At 43.7% G+C, this 18,770-nt stretch overlaps 1 long non-coding RNA gene across 1 annotated transcript; it reads right to left on the bottom strand.

The window, feature by feature from the left end:
- Positions 1–6,380: 6,380 nt before the first annotated feature.
- On the bottom strand, positions 6,381–16,772 carry LOC142865860 (uncharacterized). Its single transcript, XR_012915950.1, has 3 exons — positions 14,068–16,772; positions 13,594–13,705; positions 6,381–13,148 (listed from the first exon to the last, which is right to left on the bottom strand). It is a non-coding gene; the product is annotated as an uncharacterized LOC142865860 (long non-coding RNA).
- Positions 16,773–18,770: the final 1,998 nt, after the last annotated feature.

Genomic DNA, 18,770 nt, shown 5'->3' with positions numbered 1-18,770 from the left:
AGAGGTGCCATCCCTAGCCATGCTGAGAAACACCCCCTCCTACACCGATCTCCACTTCCACGTAGTTTGGGTGGTGCCTGAAGTTGGTGAGAAGTGGCAGTGTGAGACTAAGCCCTGTGAAGAGGAGACTAGAGCAGGGAACGCGCTGAGTTTCCCAGAGCACACAGCAGCTGCAGTATAAGGAGCGGGAGGGTCCGAGCCCAGCAACCACTCTCCACGCAGCAAAAACCAGAGCCCACTCGGGCATCTCTCTGCAGAACACTCTCAGGTCAAGGTTAAGGGGAGTTTACACAGAGGGAAGCTTCGACTTTGGATATAGAGGAGGTTTGGGATAGCACTAAGAGGTCAGAGTGCGCAAAGTTAGACTCCTTGATCCATTAGGACCCCCCTCCCTCTGCCCCTCCGGCACCGCTCCCGCCCCCGCATTCCAGTGCTGACTTAGGCTCGGGGTTTGGAGGGGAGGCGCAGAGAGAGCGCTGGTACGCGCCCCTGCTCCACCAATTTGATATTGGACCGTCACTTGCTGCACAAGTGGCACTGACTCTGTGCTCAGAGAGTGGACCCTGCCTGGATGGCGCAGTACTACAGGGGAGACTGCCCTTGGCGGATTTAAGGCAGAGAAATATTGCCTTCCACACTCTCCTGTGACCTGGAGCCCCGCCCTGGGCTCCAAAGCCTTTGTCCCAGCCTTGGGGGCGGAGCTGAGATAGGAACTATTCTCATTCCTGCCGCTTATCTCCACCTGTGTAATTAAGGAGACAAAAGACAGGGATTGGTGGGTCCCATTGCCTGCCTGCCTGCTTCTGGTCAGTCTCTCCCTGCACAGGTCTCCCGAACGCCGTGTCCAGAGTGGGGAGCCCACCTGGGCAGAGCTGGGCCTCGTAGGAGGCTGCCTTTAGTGATTATAAGGCAGAGATATTTTACGACCCCCACATCCGGGGATTTGGGGCTAGGCCTTTGGCTCCAAAGTTTGTATCCTTGCCTTGGGAGCGGAGCCGAGATAGAAACTGTTCCCGTTCCTGCCGATTATCTCCACCTGTGGAATCAAAGAGAAAGAAGACGGGGCCTGGTGGGTCTGGCTGCCGGCCTGCCGGCCTGCTTCAGGACAATCTCTCCCTGCACAGGTCTCCCACGCTCTGTGTCCAGAGTGCAGAGCCCGCCTGGGCAGGGCCTAGCCTTGTAGGAGGCTGCCCTTAGTGGCTATAAGGCAGAGAGACTTTAAGTCCACCACGCTCCTGTGTCTTGTGGCTGAGCCTTTGGCTCCAAAGTCTCTGTCCCCGCCTTGGGGGCAGAGCTGAGATAGGAACTGTTCCCATTCCTACCGCTTATCTCCACCTGTGTAATTAAAGAGACAGAAGCCGGGGATCCATGGGTCTTGCTACTGGCATGCCAGCTTCAGGCCAGTCTCTACCTGCACAGGTCTCTCAGGTTTTGGAGCAAAACAAAAATGTTCCTCTTATTTAAATATCTCTTTGAATATAAAATACATTGTGTGACACAGGATAGAGGCATGAGTACAAATCAGCAGTCACTACCCATTTCTGAAGCCAATATGATAGCACTTGAGGCATTAGGCACAGGCAGCACTTGTGGCCACGGGGGCATGGACAGTACCCTGGCATTGAGGGTGGACTAGCATATGCCTTCCAATTCTTGTGCTGGGGAGCTTGCCCTTGGACCATTCCTCTTTAACTTCTATGTTAATTGAAACTACACAAGCTGTTTTTTTCTTTGTTTTTATCAAAGAATACCTGGGAAGAAGGACCTCAATGAATATTTTTAAATGACAATACATAAAATACACAAGTATGGTTCTAAAACAAAATTCCAAAGTATGCAAGACATCCTGCAAGGAACACTCATCCCCAAACAACAGAAAACAAAAATTATGGTTGTCAATTTCTTTATATTCAAATCAAAAATGCCCCACAAATTTCAAAGGGAACATACACAGATCACTAGGGACAGAATTGATTTAAATGGCATGAAATTCAATACGCAATTGTTGGGGGAAATGAAATTCCAATGGTCCCAAATGTCTTCAAGAGGTCTACGGTGGCCTGGACTTCCAGGCATTCACCGTCTTCAAACCAGCACTGGACCAATGATATACTTAATGTGTGAAGTTTTATATTTAGGTATCGCAAAATGTGGTTTAGTTTAACAGAGGAATGAAATAAGTTATACAATGGCTAAAATTTCAACAAAAATAACTATTTAGAAAACAATATAATGTTAAAATAAAAGGAAAGGTTTGGCTAAGTGGCAGCTTGAGGTTAGTAACTGTCATTAAGCAAGAGGCACAAAGCCAATCAGAAAAATCTTTTTCTTATTTGCAGATTTGAGATAACGTCTAACGCCATACCTATGGAAAGGATTAAGACCCACATTTAATAGAATGAAATGATACCGAGAATGTAATCTGCAAAATAAAATTCAGCACTATTTACTAGTGGCGGCCGACAGTTTACAAGATTCACTGTTATAAAGTATCAAGGACTCAGCAACCTAAGCTCTGTAAGATAAATTGAGACTACTCTCAAACTTTTTATTTAGAAAATTTCTGAATAAGGACACCACCAAAATTTAAGCAAAAAACCCCAAAAAGTATATATAGGCATATCCAACATGCAATTATAAAATTAAAGGCACTCAATCAGATGTTAATTTTCTCCTGTGTAAATTGAAATTTACACAGAAACTTTTGAAGGCAACTGAAGGAAGCACCAGGATCAAAATAAACTTCAATGCCATGAGGATAAACATAAAATTTTAAATACCAAACAAGTCCAATGTTGCCCTACAAGAGAAACTAAGGGAAATCCACAGCCATTGTAAATGACAAAAGCCCAGCAGGACGGCCCATTTCCCATGCACACAAGGAAAACACATTTATTTGGTAAATATTTAGGGAACAAGGGCAAGAACAAACTTAAACAAATTGAAAAAAACTGCAATGTCAAGAAAACAACCCACATGATTATATTGTAAAATAAAACAAACAAAAAAGATCCCTGTGGGTTTGGTTCCCTTCAAGGTCTTAAATCAAAAACCTCATGCCAAACGGATGCTATTTTCATTATTCATAAATTGCAAATAAACCTTTAATGGGAAACACATGAAAAGAATGAGGAACACACTTGGTTGAATGGGAGGATATTAAAATGGTGTCAATTTCCAAAATTGCAAACAGCCTTCCCTGGTGACCAAAGCTAATACAGGATGTGAACAGGCTCTAGGCCTTCCCTGGATTCCTACTTCATTTTCACTTGAGATTAGCAGGAAACTCTCTTTTTTTGTCTTTTTTTAAGACAAGACGTGAGGAAGACAGGCTACTAAATGTAAGCTGACAAATGATGTTAAACACGCACTGATGTTGTTAAATGAAACAAAACTGGCCATAAATGCAGCTACATCATACTCACACATATGCTCCTTCAGGGTGTTACTTTCCTCCTTATTAGGGTAAAGATAACAGAAATATCGTCTCTGATAATAAGACTGATGAATGGGGGCCCAGTACAAAATTGAGAGGAACACGCCTCAACAATATTCACCTGACAATTTTGTAAAAGAAAAGGCTAATCAGGCCCCTTGTGACCAAGGCCAGTGTGTAGTCCTGCACCAACACCTATTCAGCAATCAGCACCTGTCCTTTCCTCACTTTCAAGAACACACACCACAAAACATAAACACCACAAAGGACAGTACCAAAGCTCAAGATTAAAGTAAAGAAAATGATAGTGAAGACCCATCGCGTTGTAACATACAGGACAACCTTACGTCTAAAGTTGGTTAAGAGACGTTGCTTGTCATAAATCAAAAAGGGAATCCAAAGTATACCATTTCACCCCATATACTTAATTCAATCAAAATAGCTACACAAACAGCCAATGTAGAAACACAAACATACACTTTCTGGATTGCCTGAGGGAGGACACCAGGATCCAGATCCATGACAGGAAACCTCCACCAATGGCTCCCTGATCAATACACAGGCTGGTCACGTGGTAGGGCTTGTCATTCATTCTAAGGCCCTGCCTCCAAATTTCATTGGAGTTCATAAAATGACTGGCAATGACCTGAACCACCCTCTCCATAGGTATAAGCGAAAACTCCACCCACATATCCGAGCATACCTTGTTTGCCCGAAAATAAGACAGGGTCTTATATTTATTTTTCTTCAAGAAGACTCAGAAGTGCTTATTTTCAGGAGAGGAGTTATTTCTTTAAGTACGGTACAACAATCTACATTTATTTAAATATAGTTAAATCATCTTCTTGTGGAACATCATCATAATACTCCTGTAAGGTTTTTCTGCCCGGGTGAAAAGAAAAGACAGAGAGAGAGAAAGCCTGGGGGCCAACCACGTGGTTTTATTATACACTCCTGGATGAGGTTCTGGGGCCCCAAGGGAGGGGGGCCCCAGAAGTCGCCTCCATTGGAAGGCACTGAGGCCTTTAATACCCTTTGGGCCTGGCTAGGGACTTTAGGCAGGAAGACCTGGGGGTTTTCCACTGTGACTTTGGGTGGTCATTGAGAAACAGGAGGGGCTGGTGGTATTTGCAGAACCCAGGAGCCAAAACCTTCTTATCCAGGTGGACATCTGGGTGTTGTTCCACTGAGCAGGGCATGGCAGTTTTGTCCTTGGCAATTCTGGTCTCGTGAGCCTTTTCTTTTTTGATCTAGAGAAGGGAGGGGGCCTGCCACCAACCTTGTACCTCCAAACCCCAAATTCCATCCAGAATTTCTTGTGACTCTATTTCCTTTATTACCAGTGGCCCCAATCTCTTATGTCAAGCAATAGAGCTCTCATGGGGCAGACGAGAAGGGCTGCTGGTCTTCTTTACTTATATTGCACGAATGCGTAGAAATTCTGCCAGGGCTTATTTTATGGGTAGGTCTTATTTTTAGGGAAACACAGTAGTTAAATACTTTGTCCTTGCTCACGTTGTTATCACCTACATATCTCTGACAATCCCTAAACATCGACATCTATTACAAATGACTTTGTAGACCAAAACAAAATGTTTTTTGTCATGTCTGGTATTGGAAATCTTGCTCAACCACTGGATGCATGCCCAGCAGAGGATCCTCTCAAACACAACGTATTACACATTTATAAGGTTCTGACAGTTGTAGTCCAATTGTGCATGAGAAACCTTTGACAAATTTTTAAATAGCCTTTAAAAATCTGAGAGTATGTCCATTTCCTCATGCCCTTCTTCAAATGGGGACTTAAGACCTTTCTTTAAATTTTAATATCTTCCAGAGAATCATGAATGTTGTAATTTATATTTCTCTCAAAATAGAGAAGTGGCATTTATTCATTTATGGCCTTATTCATTTGCTCAAAGCTGTGAATGGAAGTACTTCATCAACTAATATTCACATTCTTCATTTACATTTACAAATCTTCCATTACAAGATTCTTCCCACTCTTCAACTCTCATGAATAGTATGGATGTTTTTTTGCATCTTAGCATCAGGTTTTTCAATTCACTGTGAGTCTCCTCAGGAAAAATAATGCTTTAATGTCTTTCATCTGTAGGTGTTTGAATAATGTTTGAATGAAAATGCTATTAAATATTCAGGGTCATCTGTGACTTTTTATTGTGTTACCTCATCAGGACTTTGGCCTATGTATCAGTTTCTCAGCGGCAATAATGGGGCCCAGGGACCCTCGAATTTATGGAAAGTGTTTGAAATGTGGGCACTCTCATTTAGGGCACTGTGCCATTAACCTGTAAGTTTTGTTTAACTTTTGGTACTGTCAGAATTGCTCTAGCCCTCCTTCCCCTCATGACAAGGGGCCCACGTCCTAGAAACAGAAGGCTGGCATGGGGCGTATGGCCGACCAGCTCCTGTCCTCTCAGACCCGGGCTCAGTAGTCCAGGTCCACTCCTCTGGGACATGGAATAGGCACCGATGGTTGATTCTCACTGGTAACTGCATTGGTGGTCCGGGGCTGACCCAAATCACCTACTGGAATCTGTAGGGAAACTCAGAACCCTCACTAGAGACCAGACTCCACAGCTCTCCTGGACCACCTCTATCACCAGGGACCTGGCCCAGAGTGTGCCAGGTGAGCACCTGTGTCCCTGGGAAACACACAGTTGGACAGGTAGACACCTAGATCTGCAGAGAGAGACACAGACAGAAGGGGAGAGAGGCAGGAAGGTAGGGAGGACAGCAGGGCCAAACCAGCTACACAGGATCAGCTGTCTCCACTCCCTCTGCCATGAGGACACTTCTGCCCTGGATACTTCTTGGACACGCACAGCTTTCCCCCGCCCTGAGCATGCCCTCACTCTGAACTCGGGCCCTGGCCAAAATCCCTCCCACAGTGCCTGAACGGTCAACTATAATTGTGCTGAGATTTTACCATGCAAATGCTTGTCAGAGAGGGCACTCAATGCATTGAAGTCCCTGACATTCCTGGGGTGGGGATGACAACCATAAAAAGGGTGGAGAAAGGAACACTGAAGGGGTGGGACACTTAGCAGTCCCTCCTTGCCACTGGTTGCGACCCACACACTAGCTCCCATCTATCTTGGGACCACATTTAAGAAAAACGGAGAGGTGGAAGGGGAGAAGGGAACCCCTTAAGGCTAATGGAGAGGCCTGTGCCTGGGGGCAATGAGACAGCCTCACCCTCCACTGGAATGGGGGAGCGCTGTGCGTGCACACACATCATGTTTATCGCGGCTAAGTGTATACACGCACAGAATGGGCACCAGGAATTCTGTGCTGAGTGCCAAGGTGTCCAGTGTCTGAACCAGGTTCTCAATCATTTTCATTATTTACCTGCCAGGGCAATAGATATGTATGGGGAACATACAGCGTGGCATGTATGAAGCACTCAAGAAATGGAGGCAAGTACCAACACCCCTCAGGACTTTCCAGTTCCAAAAGTCCTTCTTGGGGAGAACAACGACCTACCCATTCATATTTGCCAGACTGGAGTGGAAAATACATGTGAACATTCCCACCTCTATCTTAACCCAAACCTCATCAGTTGTCTCTACTTTTCACCTTGCTGAAAACATGAATAATTGGGGGGGGGGAGTAGCTAACAGTAAATGGGCCACCCATGACTTAAAAGAAGACAATAATAGTCGGCATAAAAATAAAGTTCCAGCTGCTCCATGGGATTTGGGGAGGAGGTTCCTTGAATTCTGAGGCAGGACATGAGACTTTTCAGCTCTGTAGACTGAATGACAACACTAGAGTTGTTCACTGCTGTAGCCCAATATCTCTATGACAACACAGGGAGAGGCACATGCCCAACCACTCAGTGTGGCACATGCACAGGCAGGACGGGCTACCCTGGAGGGGACACGTAATAACCACAAGGCTTCAGCTGCCTAAGCAGGATAAAACATCTGAAAATTCTCTGGTAGTGGAGCCACTGATCCTCACTACCTACTGCAACTGTTAATTCATAAAATGCTGAGACACTGGTCAGCTCAACAAAGGATACATAATGGTAATTAATTGGAAATCTGACACATTCAGAAGAGTACTGATGTTTTTAAGGAACAGATAATGCTCAGAAGCATCTGCCCCTTTTACCTGGCTCCATTCAAAGGCAGGTTGTGTGATACAAAGACACATTTCTAAGACTGGAGGACCAAGATTTTAGGCAGGCAGGAGTGGGAATGAACTGCCTGCTCACTCTTCCAGTTTTGGTCCTCATGACTTCTGAACTGCGTCCTGCAGAACCTTACTGCTCACTCTACTTCTGCCTTACCCTTCCTGTGATCAGGAGACACCCCTGTCAGCCACACAATATCCAAATTCAGACTTGTGCTCTTCAGATCACCTTGTATAAGGAGGTATCAGATCACTTACCACCATTCTTTCTTTAAAACTGGGAGAACTTAAGTCTTGGCTTGGAAACCCTAAACCTTGCCACAAAAGCCCTCACCTCAAGGTCCCAGAGTACAGAGCTCATATATGTCACCCTGTACATGGTAGGATGCACATGCAAGAGACATGATTCATTGATCATGATTTCTTTCTTTTGAATAATAAAACATACACATGGGAGTTTCTCCAAGAACCATATTTTATTGTAAGAACACAAGGACCTTACAAAATCCATGATCAAATCAGCAAACACATTTCTTAGGCAAAGAAACTAGAATTAGTCAGCACAATTTGACACGTGGTCTGTAAAATACATTCTCTGCCAAGAAAGATGGCATTAACAAGACGTAGCAGACAATAAGTCATGGTGCCTGACTGAGTGACACAGTAAAAAGTGAAATTAAAGTTTACACCTCCCTGTTGAGAAAAGAAAACTAACCTTTCCCTTTTCTTAGAGCATTTCCCTTAGAAAACTGGAAACTGTGAAGTTCTCCATGTACCTCTCTAAAATGTCGTAAACATTTTGAAAAATCAAATATGCTTCTGCCAATTTTAAAAATCAGGAATGGACAAGGACCTGACAGTAACATATTTGGACTGCATGAGAGCTAGGCACACAGGGGACACCTTAAGCAGCTGAATCCAGAATCTCATCAGGGTCTGACTACAAAAGAGGCAAATGCACAGCACAGGCAGCACACAAGGCTCCCTATAGTTACAGGAGAAAATCCTGGAATACAAAGGAGATGAGAGAACACAGTGGGCCAGGAAGGACAGAAGTACCAACAAAGGCAACAGAACATCCAGCCCAGTTCTCCTTCCCCCTGTTGCACTATGCAACAATATAAGAGAGTGAAGCCCCACCTACACCTGTGGCCATTTTTCACAGGTCTAGGGCAGTGCACAGAGGAGTGGACACAGCCAAAATGTCAACAACACATAAACCCCCAATGACCAGGAAAGGGAAAATAAGGACCTGCCCCCATCATAAATGTATCAACATCCCTAGGCACATATTTTCCTGTATCACCTCCATGAAGTTACATTGTTGTCTTTGGTTCCCCAGCTATGCCGACCCACACGTGCTGCAAGGGAGGGGAAGGGGCAAAGAGGCAGGTGCCTCCTTGAACGCTATTGCCCATCACGATATTCACCCCCAACTCCCATGTCTTCCAAACTCTCTATATTCTCCTCATGCCCAGGAGACTCCTGACATTCCTTCTAGGATCCTGGAATACCCTGACATAGGGAGACCTCGGAGCCCTCCCTTCTTCACATTGCAACTGCCTCCTGTCCTTTAACAGCTTCAGTGGCTGTGGTACTACACAAGATGCATGAATCCCTCACTGAGCTGTCTAGGACAGTCTTGAGGGTTCAGGCAACTTCTCGTGCCTATGTAAACACCCTTCTGAGAAGAGCAAAGTGACTGATGGGCTAGACCACAAAGTGGTGACAGTTTACATCAGTGGACGGGAAACGTGACACATTCAGCTGACAGGGATGTGCCCCTTTCAGCATGACCAACAAGACAACTTAAGTTGCCATTCTGGACACCTAACATAACTCAGAAGGTTCCTGGACAGCAGGCTCAAGGGGAGACATGCAAGAGGATCCCAGCGTCACCAGCTTCATATTTTGGTCAGTGGCAGAACCCATGTGGATTTTCCTTCCCACCAAAGTGCAGAGTATGATCAACGGAAGAGTGTAGGAAGCTAATAGAGAAATGCTTGGCCAAAACGCCAACTTCATTCCCCCTCTCTGAAACAGGAGTGCTCATGATCCCTGGGCCACCCTTGCTGTGCATAGTGCAAACCCTTGTGTTCAGCACATTAGCATAGGAGGAGACAGCCTGACCACTGGCCATCAAATGTGTCTCCACTGGATTCAAAATTCTACTTGCTACAGATACTGCCGGTGAAGCTGTCTCGTTCCTATAGGAATTTACACAAGGCTTCAGAGCCACTGGAGTGGGACGGAGGAGAGAGAGGTTAAGTAAATTGGGAGGTCATAGCAGCAAAAGCAGTTCACTTTCATAAGTGTCTGCTAGTGAACACACCTCACTATCAGCATGAAAGACTCAGTGTTGAGACCATACAAGACAGAAATGTCCCCCAGAAACAATAACAGGTGCCTCTAAGAAGACACGCTCAGATTACCCTATGAGGCTACATATAATAGGGGAAGGATCACATTTCCTCAAGCCATTTGACAGAGGGTAAAGCAGTGCATTGGGAGGCCCTATAGCAACAGCAGTTCACTTTCATCAGTCTCCACTTGTGAACACAGCTCATTATCAGCATGAAAGACTCAGTGGTGAGACCATCCAAGGGAGAAACGTACCCCAGAAAAAAACACAGGTGCCTCTCAGAAGACTCCCACAGATTAATCTATGATGATACCATATAATAACACGTTCCTCCAAGCCCTTTCCCATAGGCTAAGGCAGTGCACCTGATTAGCCAGAAATTGTTAAGTCCTCATTAACAGGGAAGTCCAGAATGCTCATTCATAATGGACAGCCAAGTTCTGCCCCCTTAATAAACTCTCATCTTTGCCTAAGAGCCAGATTTTCCCAAGTCACATTCCACAATACCCTCTGGTGCAGTGCCAGGCATGGGGAAGGGGCCGGAGACACTCCCTTGAACACACAAAGCCTCTGAGAACGTCCCCGCCAGAGTCCCTCAGCCTCCACTTCTCCCAGCAGCTCTGCCAGGTGCCACTGTTCCCAGCCCTTTCCCACCTAGAGTCAATAGGCCCCCGATGGAGCAACCACATGCAATGTGTCATTCCATCTTTCCTGATAACAGAAGTCTCTACCCCTGTCTCACTCTCGAACCCCTATAATTCTTCCCATCAAGAGCAGATAATCAAAGTGGCTGGGGATCCCGCCATGAAATCTATTAGTTGAAGGTGTATTGCCCTGGCTTTTGAGGAGCATTGTCATCAGCACGTATTGCTTCTGCTACAAAAACACCCAGTGTGACCTCTGGATATCCACATGGACCAGAATGGACAGGAGACGGAGCCTGGGGTATTATTTTTCAAGCAACAAAAACATTCTTAAAAGTTCTCACAGCCTATGATTAATACCACGGGATTCAGAACCATCTGAAGCTGGATCTTATTCCCCCTCCTAATTGATCCTGCCTTTGTTACCATGGCAAGGTTCTGTAATCATTAATGTACTCTGTAAAATGGGAATAACAGTACATTTAACTCATGGTTTTGAGAGGATGAGGTGAGAACCCATTGTACTGAGCACAGTGCTTCGTTCTAGTGACCTTTCCATCAGTGATAGCCCTGGCTTATTTCTTTTGGCTTCATCACCACTACCATCAACATCATTGTCACAACCATCACCATCATTTCCAGTAGCCCAAGATGCTTCTCAAAACGACCAGTGCTTCTACGTGAGTACAAATGTCAAACAGGGAGGCAGTCTTACAAGAAATACAATCAGTTGCATTGTTCTCCATGCCTAATGCCTACACCTGTGCCTGTGCCTTATATTCAAGCATAGACACTTAGGCACCAGGAAGACAAGAGTTGGTATTTAAGGTGGGAGATCCAGGCCTTCAATTCTCAGGGCTATAATTGTGCCTCAAAAGTAAGAAACAGTATCAAAGGCTATTCTCAAATTTCTCAATGGGAAACCAGATATTTACTTCATAAACAGTCGTGACAAAGGTTGGAACTTATAAAATAGGTACTGCCAGGAAAAAGCCTCACTGCTAATTATACAAAATGGTCACAGTATCAGTGTATGTCTACATGTAGGGATTTCAGTGGATTAAATTTCATTATATTCTCCTGAAATAGCTCAGCTTTGTACATGACTACATAGCAACTGTATAAACTGAAAAGTCATTTCACAACCAGTTGAAAAATTAGCACATCAGCCCTTATGTATGTTGTACCATTTCATCAAATAGTAGCAAAATAAATTGTCTCCCTCTACTTAAATAATCTACAGAGTTTCAGTCAAAGGCCTTGCCTTGTAGTGGCCAATTTAATCCTCTCTCTTCCTAGCACTCATATAAAAAACAGGCATGAGAAAGCACTTTAAGGCAAATTGGAGTGTGATGTGAAAGACTGCACACCAAGAATTTACAGCACATTACCATTATGACTAGTGAGTAGACATTCAATGACTATACACCAGAGAAAATTAAGTGACAAGGCTGGCCTAGGAATGAACTCTTCGGAAAGTTCCAAGGAACCAAGTCTCAACTTAAATTCTATGGAGGTCCACCTCTTTCATCAAAGGCTGGAATCAGTGGGACTGCCACCAATTAGGGAAACACCCTTTTGGCATCCTCTACCTTGAGAATGCTGCTTCCATGCTATTACTTAGTGTACCTATCAACCAAGACACGCATTTCGGTCTTCCCCCAAGGCTTCCCCACTCACAAAAGACAAGAAGACCAAAGATGGCAGTGACATTGCAGAGGCAGAGGGCACAACACGTTCATGTGTAACAGGGAGGAAGCATCACAGTTACCTCAAGTTTCACAAGGGCTTTTGACTAAGAAATAAGCCATTCTTGGTCATCATCACAATATTTGGTTAACAGGCATGGGTCGGGGTAACGTTTTTCCATGGATCTGAGGCCTCAATTTTACATTGGTTGGAAAATAAAAATGACTCTCATCTTCCAAGGATTAAAAGTAAGTTAACCAATGACAGTGACAAGTGAAAAGTTTATGAATGACAACATGCTGAATAAAAGATAGACACTTTAGGGTCTCTTCCCAAAGAAATGTGGAATTTGAACTAAGGTGAGTGAACTTCAAGTTCTGTGATGCTACCTTCTCAACGAAACGTGTGCCAATAGAAAACTACAGGACCCAAAAGGACCTATTGAGACTAAAGGTTCAAAGTCAACATAAGAATATCTTAGGATAGTGCACATTTCCAATTAGCACGTTAATTTCCTCTGTCACCTTGTCAAATGTCTTCACCCGCATTTCAATGAATAAATCACCGCACACAAAATAAATGACTTTACATAGGCCAAGAGAGAGACCTCTCTAGCACTGCCAGTTACCAGGCCCCCACCAGCCTGCACCATTGACAAATGGTAAAGAGTCCTGATGAGTACAGAGGCCTGAGTCCTGGCAGCCTCCATGCGCAGTGTCTGAGTTGTCCAGATCAGAAAGTTGCTCAGGAGAAGGAAAAGCCTGAAGTCCTGGGTTGCCTCTTGCTTCACAGCACGGTTGATGAGGTCGGGTTTCCAGAGAGATTCCGCAGACACCCCTGAGGAGGCTTGCTGGCCCTGGGAAAGAACACAAACATTTAAATGATAATGTAGCAAACTCTAAAGAGCTTGTACAGGGGTAGGGGAGCAGTGGTAGGGAGGGGGTTAAACGGAGCACCCTAATGTTTTTCTCCAACATGTAGAGTCAGGAAATGGGATACTACTTCCTTGGGCACCTCTTTTGGACTCAGGTACTGGAGACAGTGAATGAGACGTGAGGTGTGCTCCCAGTAATGTCTGCAAAGCAAAGAAATGGCCAGGAAGCAAGAATGGGTGAAGATTTGAAGGCATACTGACTTATGCATTACTTTGATTGTTACTGTCTGTCTCCAAGTCTCCTCTGAAATAAATGCCCTCCCCTCCATGGTGGAGGCAGACCCACATACTACCATTCTCCACCAGCCACTTGGCACACAGGTCCCAAGCCTCCCCTTTTACATAGATAAACATGGCTTTGTAATACCTTCAGATCCATTTTTGAACCAGAAATAGAAAGTCATCTGGGCTGCATCCCACATTCCCTCCATTCCTGGAGTTGACTTTTGACCATCCACTCGAGTTCATCCTGCTATTGCCTGTTAGTGCAAAAGATACCAAATAGGATCAAAGCATCAAAATCTTTAAGCTAAAATGCCAAGATCTGGATTTTTGAAACCATAGCATTCAAATAAATTCAAGCTGGCTGTAATGGGACATTGTCAGTGACCACAGGAACACCACTAATGCCTGGGAAAAGATGTTAGTCTCTAGCAGGGTCTCAATCATGAAGGTAAGAAGCAGCACCCATGGACAGACCTTAACACTGATGGCAGTTCCTAGCTTCTAGTCCCAGGACAGTGGTTTCCACACCTTCCTAAATGATGGTACAGGTAAGAACAGATGGGTGATGCGCTCTGCCCAACACTTGTCACCTCACACTATTGAACGTTGTTCTTACCTGGCTGGCTCCTCCGGAGAGTTAATTCCAGTTCCACGCTAGTCATGATACAGGCTCCCATGCTGACCAGTTCTGGACTTTTCCAACACCGGTCCTGAAGGAGATGGCAATTGTACAGATCTGCAAGACTAGCATCACTGGGGACACACACATGGCAACTCATAATGTAGCTAGGGGGCTGGAGTGGGTATCCTATTACCCTTATGAACAAGAGCTGCTGAATATACCTAGTGGGGACTGAGTACACAATTATTCAGCCAATGCCAGGTAGGCCAAATTCATGAAAGGCAACGTAACACAGAGATTGCAGGAACTGTGCCACAACACCAGGTAACAGTGCCTTTCAGAGGCTCCACTGCTCCGTTCAAAGGGAACCACAGGTCATAGTGGAATCAGTCAATAGAAGTAGCCCATTCCACCCAATTCTTGTCCTTCCCAGGCTAGGCCTTCAACACTCATTTCTCTTTAACTTGTGACATCTAAAAAAATACATGAATCGTGTTTTTGGTTTTTTTTCTATGAAAGAACACCTGGAAAGGCACTAACACTACATTTGAACAAAAACAGTGCATTAAATACACCATTGTGCTTGAAAAATAAAACTGTGCAACATGACCTGCAATTGTCAATTCACTCCCATATAAGTGAAAGCACTCAATCTGTGACTTTCTTCATTTATAAATGGGAAATTCCCCATTACATTTAAAGGAAACTTATGCAACAGCCTCAGGACAGAATTGGATTAAATAACGTGATATTGAGCACGCAATTCATGTGGGAAATGAAATTCCCAACAATGTGCAGAGGTGACAGGCGACCAGTACTTCCGGGCATTCACTGCCGTAGAACAAGTGGCGGCTTAGTCAATGTGTGCGGTTGGAAATCGAAAATGCCACAAAGCTTGCTTCATTTGGGTACATCTATGAAATAAGATAACACAAAGCCTAAAACCTCAACCAATCCAGTGATATTAAAACAATTTGATGGTAAAATCAAGTCAAACTTCATGTAGCCGGCAACATGTGGGCGGAGCTGTCGTAAAGCACGAAGCACAAACCCAATCAAAACATTATTTTTCTTACTTGTGCATTTCAAAGTACAAAAACTGTTTACCCAAACTTATGAGAACAGGCGGGAGCACCTTTATTTGAATACAATGATAGGAAACACCGACTTCTCTAAAATAAAACTCCACCCTAGGAGAAGGGATGGTTAAGAGCATTCACTGTCGTAAAATATGGAGCACGCGGCCCCTTAATGACGTTCTGCATTTACCAATCCACCCTGTCCCACAACATTTTCTTTAAAGTACATTTATGGATCCGCTGAGAGAGGGTACAAGAAAAGAAACAAAGTACATTCATGGGGAGAGAACAACACTAGAATATTTTTAATTATATAACACAAGAAATTATGATAGAAAACAAAAGGCAATTAATCAATCCTACATTAATTTACTCTCTATCAACACAAAACCTTTTAAAGCCCCTTATGAAGAGCCCTGGGACCAAAAGTTAATTGAATGCGACGGGAGGAGGAACAGGTAAAATTAAATGCCAAACTGGGCCCAATTTGTCTGAAAAAAAGCGGCTGACGGGCAGCCATGTCACGTGATTTAAAACGTCACCTGCTTAACCAGATGAATCACTTCACAATATGCACACTGAAAATACCTTCGTTTGAGAAATATTTATGAAACAAAGCCAAAAGAAATTTAACCAAATCCAAATGATTGCCATGTCATGAAAAAATCCCAAGTCAGTATACCAAAAACTAAACCAATAAATAGGATCTCTGGGGGTTTCATTCCCTTAGGGTCTTAAAGATATAAGCTCTTGCCAACCCGACTGCTATTTTCCATATCCTTAAAGTGTCAATACCAGCAAGTATTTTAAGAGGTGCTTTTGGCTGAATACTGTGATATTAAATAGACAAGTGTATTATACAAAAGCACAAAACTGAGTTCAAGGAGCACGGCCAGGCGATTCCCTGGGGTTACTGAACAAGCTGGAAGTCCATTGCCTAATTTCACGTAGAAATATTCAAAACGCTTTTTTGTTCTTGTGAACACAACATATGAAGGAGACCGATTCTGAACTTGAACCATAACAGATTACATTAAACATATAATCATGTTAAATGAGAGACTAAACTGGCAAGTAAGGCAGCTAACTGCAGTCGGCTGTCATAACCCCACCTCAGGAGGTAACTTCCCCCCTTGTCACTTCTAAAGGAACAGAAATATGAAAACCGAATGGCGAATGGTGGCAAAATAAAAACGTTAAAGAAATAAGTGGTGATAATATCGACCTAAGGACTGTAAAAAATAAAGGCAAACTCAGGTGCCCGGCGACCAACAGCCACCGTTTTCGGGGCTATACCAACAGCGGCTCGTCGATCACATTATCATTTCCTCATTTTTAACTTCAGAACACCACAAAACCTTAGGATCCAGAGAAAGGAAGGGTGTCCATGACCAACATTTAAACAAACAAAATGATCGCAAACACTCATCACGTTGTTCCATCAAGCACAACACTGGGCCAGACGTGACTAGGGAGCTTCCCTGTCAACAATCCATTGGCCCATCACACACATCCCTTAAAGATGTCACAACACATCAGAAACCCGATTCGATCAGATCACCACAAAACTCAGTAATTAAGAATTAAAACCAAGTAAACTTACATTTTCTGATCCCGGAAGGCGGGTGCCGCCATATTCCCACATATCCTCGGGAAACTTTCCACGGAAGCCCCACAGGACAATCCAGACTTTAACGGTATCTACCTGGTCACGTGGTACGGATGCCTGGACACCCAGTCTAAGGCCCCGCCTTCAAACAACGTCATTGGGGGTCGAAAATGATTGACAAGAAACCCGACCTTGAGCTCCAGGTTTATAAGGGAAAACTCAACCAATACCTAAAGGCCCAGCCAAATAACGCAGGCCTTTCTGATACTGTAGCTTATATAACTGTGCTCCTCTCTCCATATCCAGTTCTCTTACCCAGGCCTCCGCACATAATATATCCCTGGTTTCCTGGCATTTTTTTTTTTTTTTTGCATGCTACACATTTTTATTTTTTTTTTACAGTTTTTTTTTTTATTTCGGCATATTATGGGGGTACAGATTTTAAGGTTTCAATAAATGCCCATTTCCCTCCCTCCCCCCACAAGTCTGAGTCTCCATCATGACCATCCCCCAGATGGTGCACATCTCACTCATTATGTATGTATATACCCGACCCCCTACCCCCTCCCACCTGCCCAGTACCCTATTACTGTAGTACCTATGTGACCACTTTGCTGTTCAGTTAATACCAATTTGCTGGTGAGTATATGTGGTGCTTGTTTTTCCATTCTTGGGAAACTTCACTTAATAGTATGGGTTCCAGCTCTAACCAGGAAAATATAAGATGTGCTATGTCACCATTGTTTCTTAGAGCTGAATAGTACTCCATGGTATACATATACAACATTTTATTAATCCATTCTTGGATTGATGGACACTTGGGCTGTTTCCACAGCCTTGCAATTATGAATTGTGCTGCTATAAACATTCGAGTGCAGGTGTCTTTTTTGTAGAGTGTCATTGGATCTTTTGGGTTGATGCCCAGCAATGGGATTGCTGGATCAAATGGTAGAATCACTTGTATCGCTTTAAGATATCTCCATATTGCTTTCCACAGAGGTTGAACTAGTTTGCAGTCCCACCAGCAGTGTAGGAGTGTTCCTCTCTCTCCGCAACCACGCCAGCATTTATTGTTTGGAGATTTTTTGATAAAGGCCATTCTCACTGGGGTTAAGTGATATCTCATTGTGGTTTTGATTTGCATTTCCCTGATGATTAGAGATGTTGAGCATTTTTTCATATGTTTGTTGGCCATTCTTCTGTCTTCTTTAGAAAAGTTTCTGTTCAAGTCTTTGCCCACTTTTTAATGGGGTTATTTGATTTTTTCTTCCTGATTTTCGTGAGTTCTAAGTATATTCTAGTTATCAATCCTTTATCGGATGCGTAGGATGCAAAAATTTTCTCCCATTCTGTAGGTTGTCTGTTTACTTTCATGACTATTTCTTTGGCTGTGCAGAAGCTTTGTAGTTTCATCATGTCCCATTTATTTATTTTTGTTGCTGCTGTGACTGCCTTTGGGGACTTCTTCATAAACTCTTTGCCCAGGCCGACGTCTAGGAGAGTGTTTCCAACTTTTTCCTCTAGAGTTCTAATAGTTTCATACCTTAGGTTTAAGTCTGTTATCCAGCGTGAGTTGGTTTTTGTGAGAGGTGAAAGGTGTGGGTCCTGTTTTAGCCTTCTACAGGTGGCTATCCAGTTTTCCCAGCACCATTTATTGAAAAGAGATTCTTTCCCCAGCATATATTTTTGTCTGCTTTGTCAAAGATTAGATGGCTATATGAGGATGGTTTTATATCAGGGTTTTCACATCTGTTCCACTGGTCAATATTCCTATTTTTGTGCCAATACCAGATTGATTTAATTACTACAGCTTTGTAGTATAGTTTGATATGTGGCATATTAATGCCTCCCATTTTGTTTTTGTTGCCTAGAATTGCTCTTGATATGTGGGGTCTTCTTTGGTTCCATACGAAGTGTAAAATTATTTTTTCTATATCTGTGAAGAATGCTGATGGGATTTAATAGGTATTGCATTGAATCTGTAGATCAGTTTGGGTAGTATAGACATT

The sequence above is a fragment of the Microcebus murinus genome, chromosome X (assembly GCF_040939455.1).
Source record: "Microcebus murinus isolate Inina chromosome X, M.murinus_Inina_mat1.0, whole genome shotgun sequence".
Lineage (NCBI taxonomy): Eukaryota > Metazoa > Chordata > Mammalia > Primates > Cheirogaleidae > Microcebus > Microcebus murinus.
This window is presented reverse-complemented; position numbering and strand designations above follow the sequence as displayed.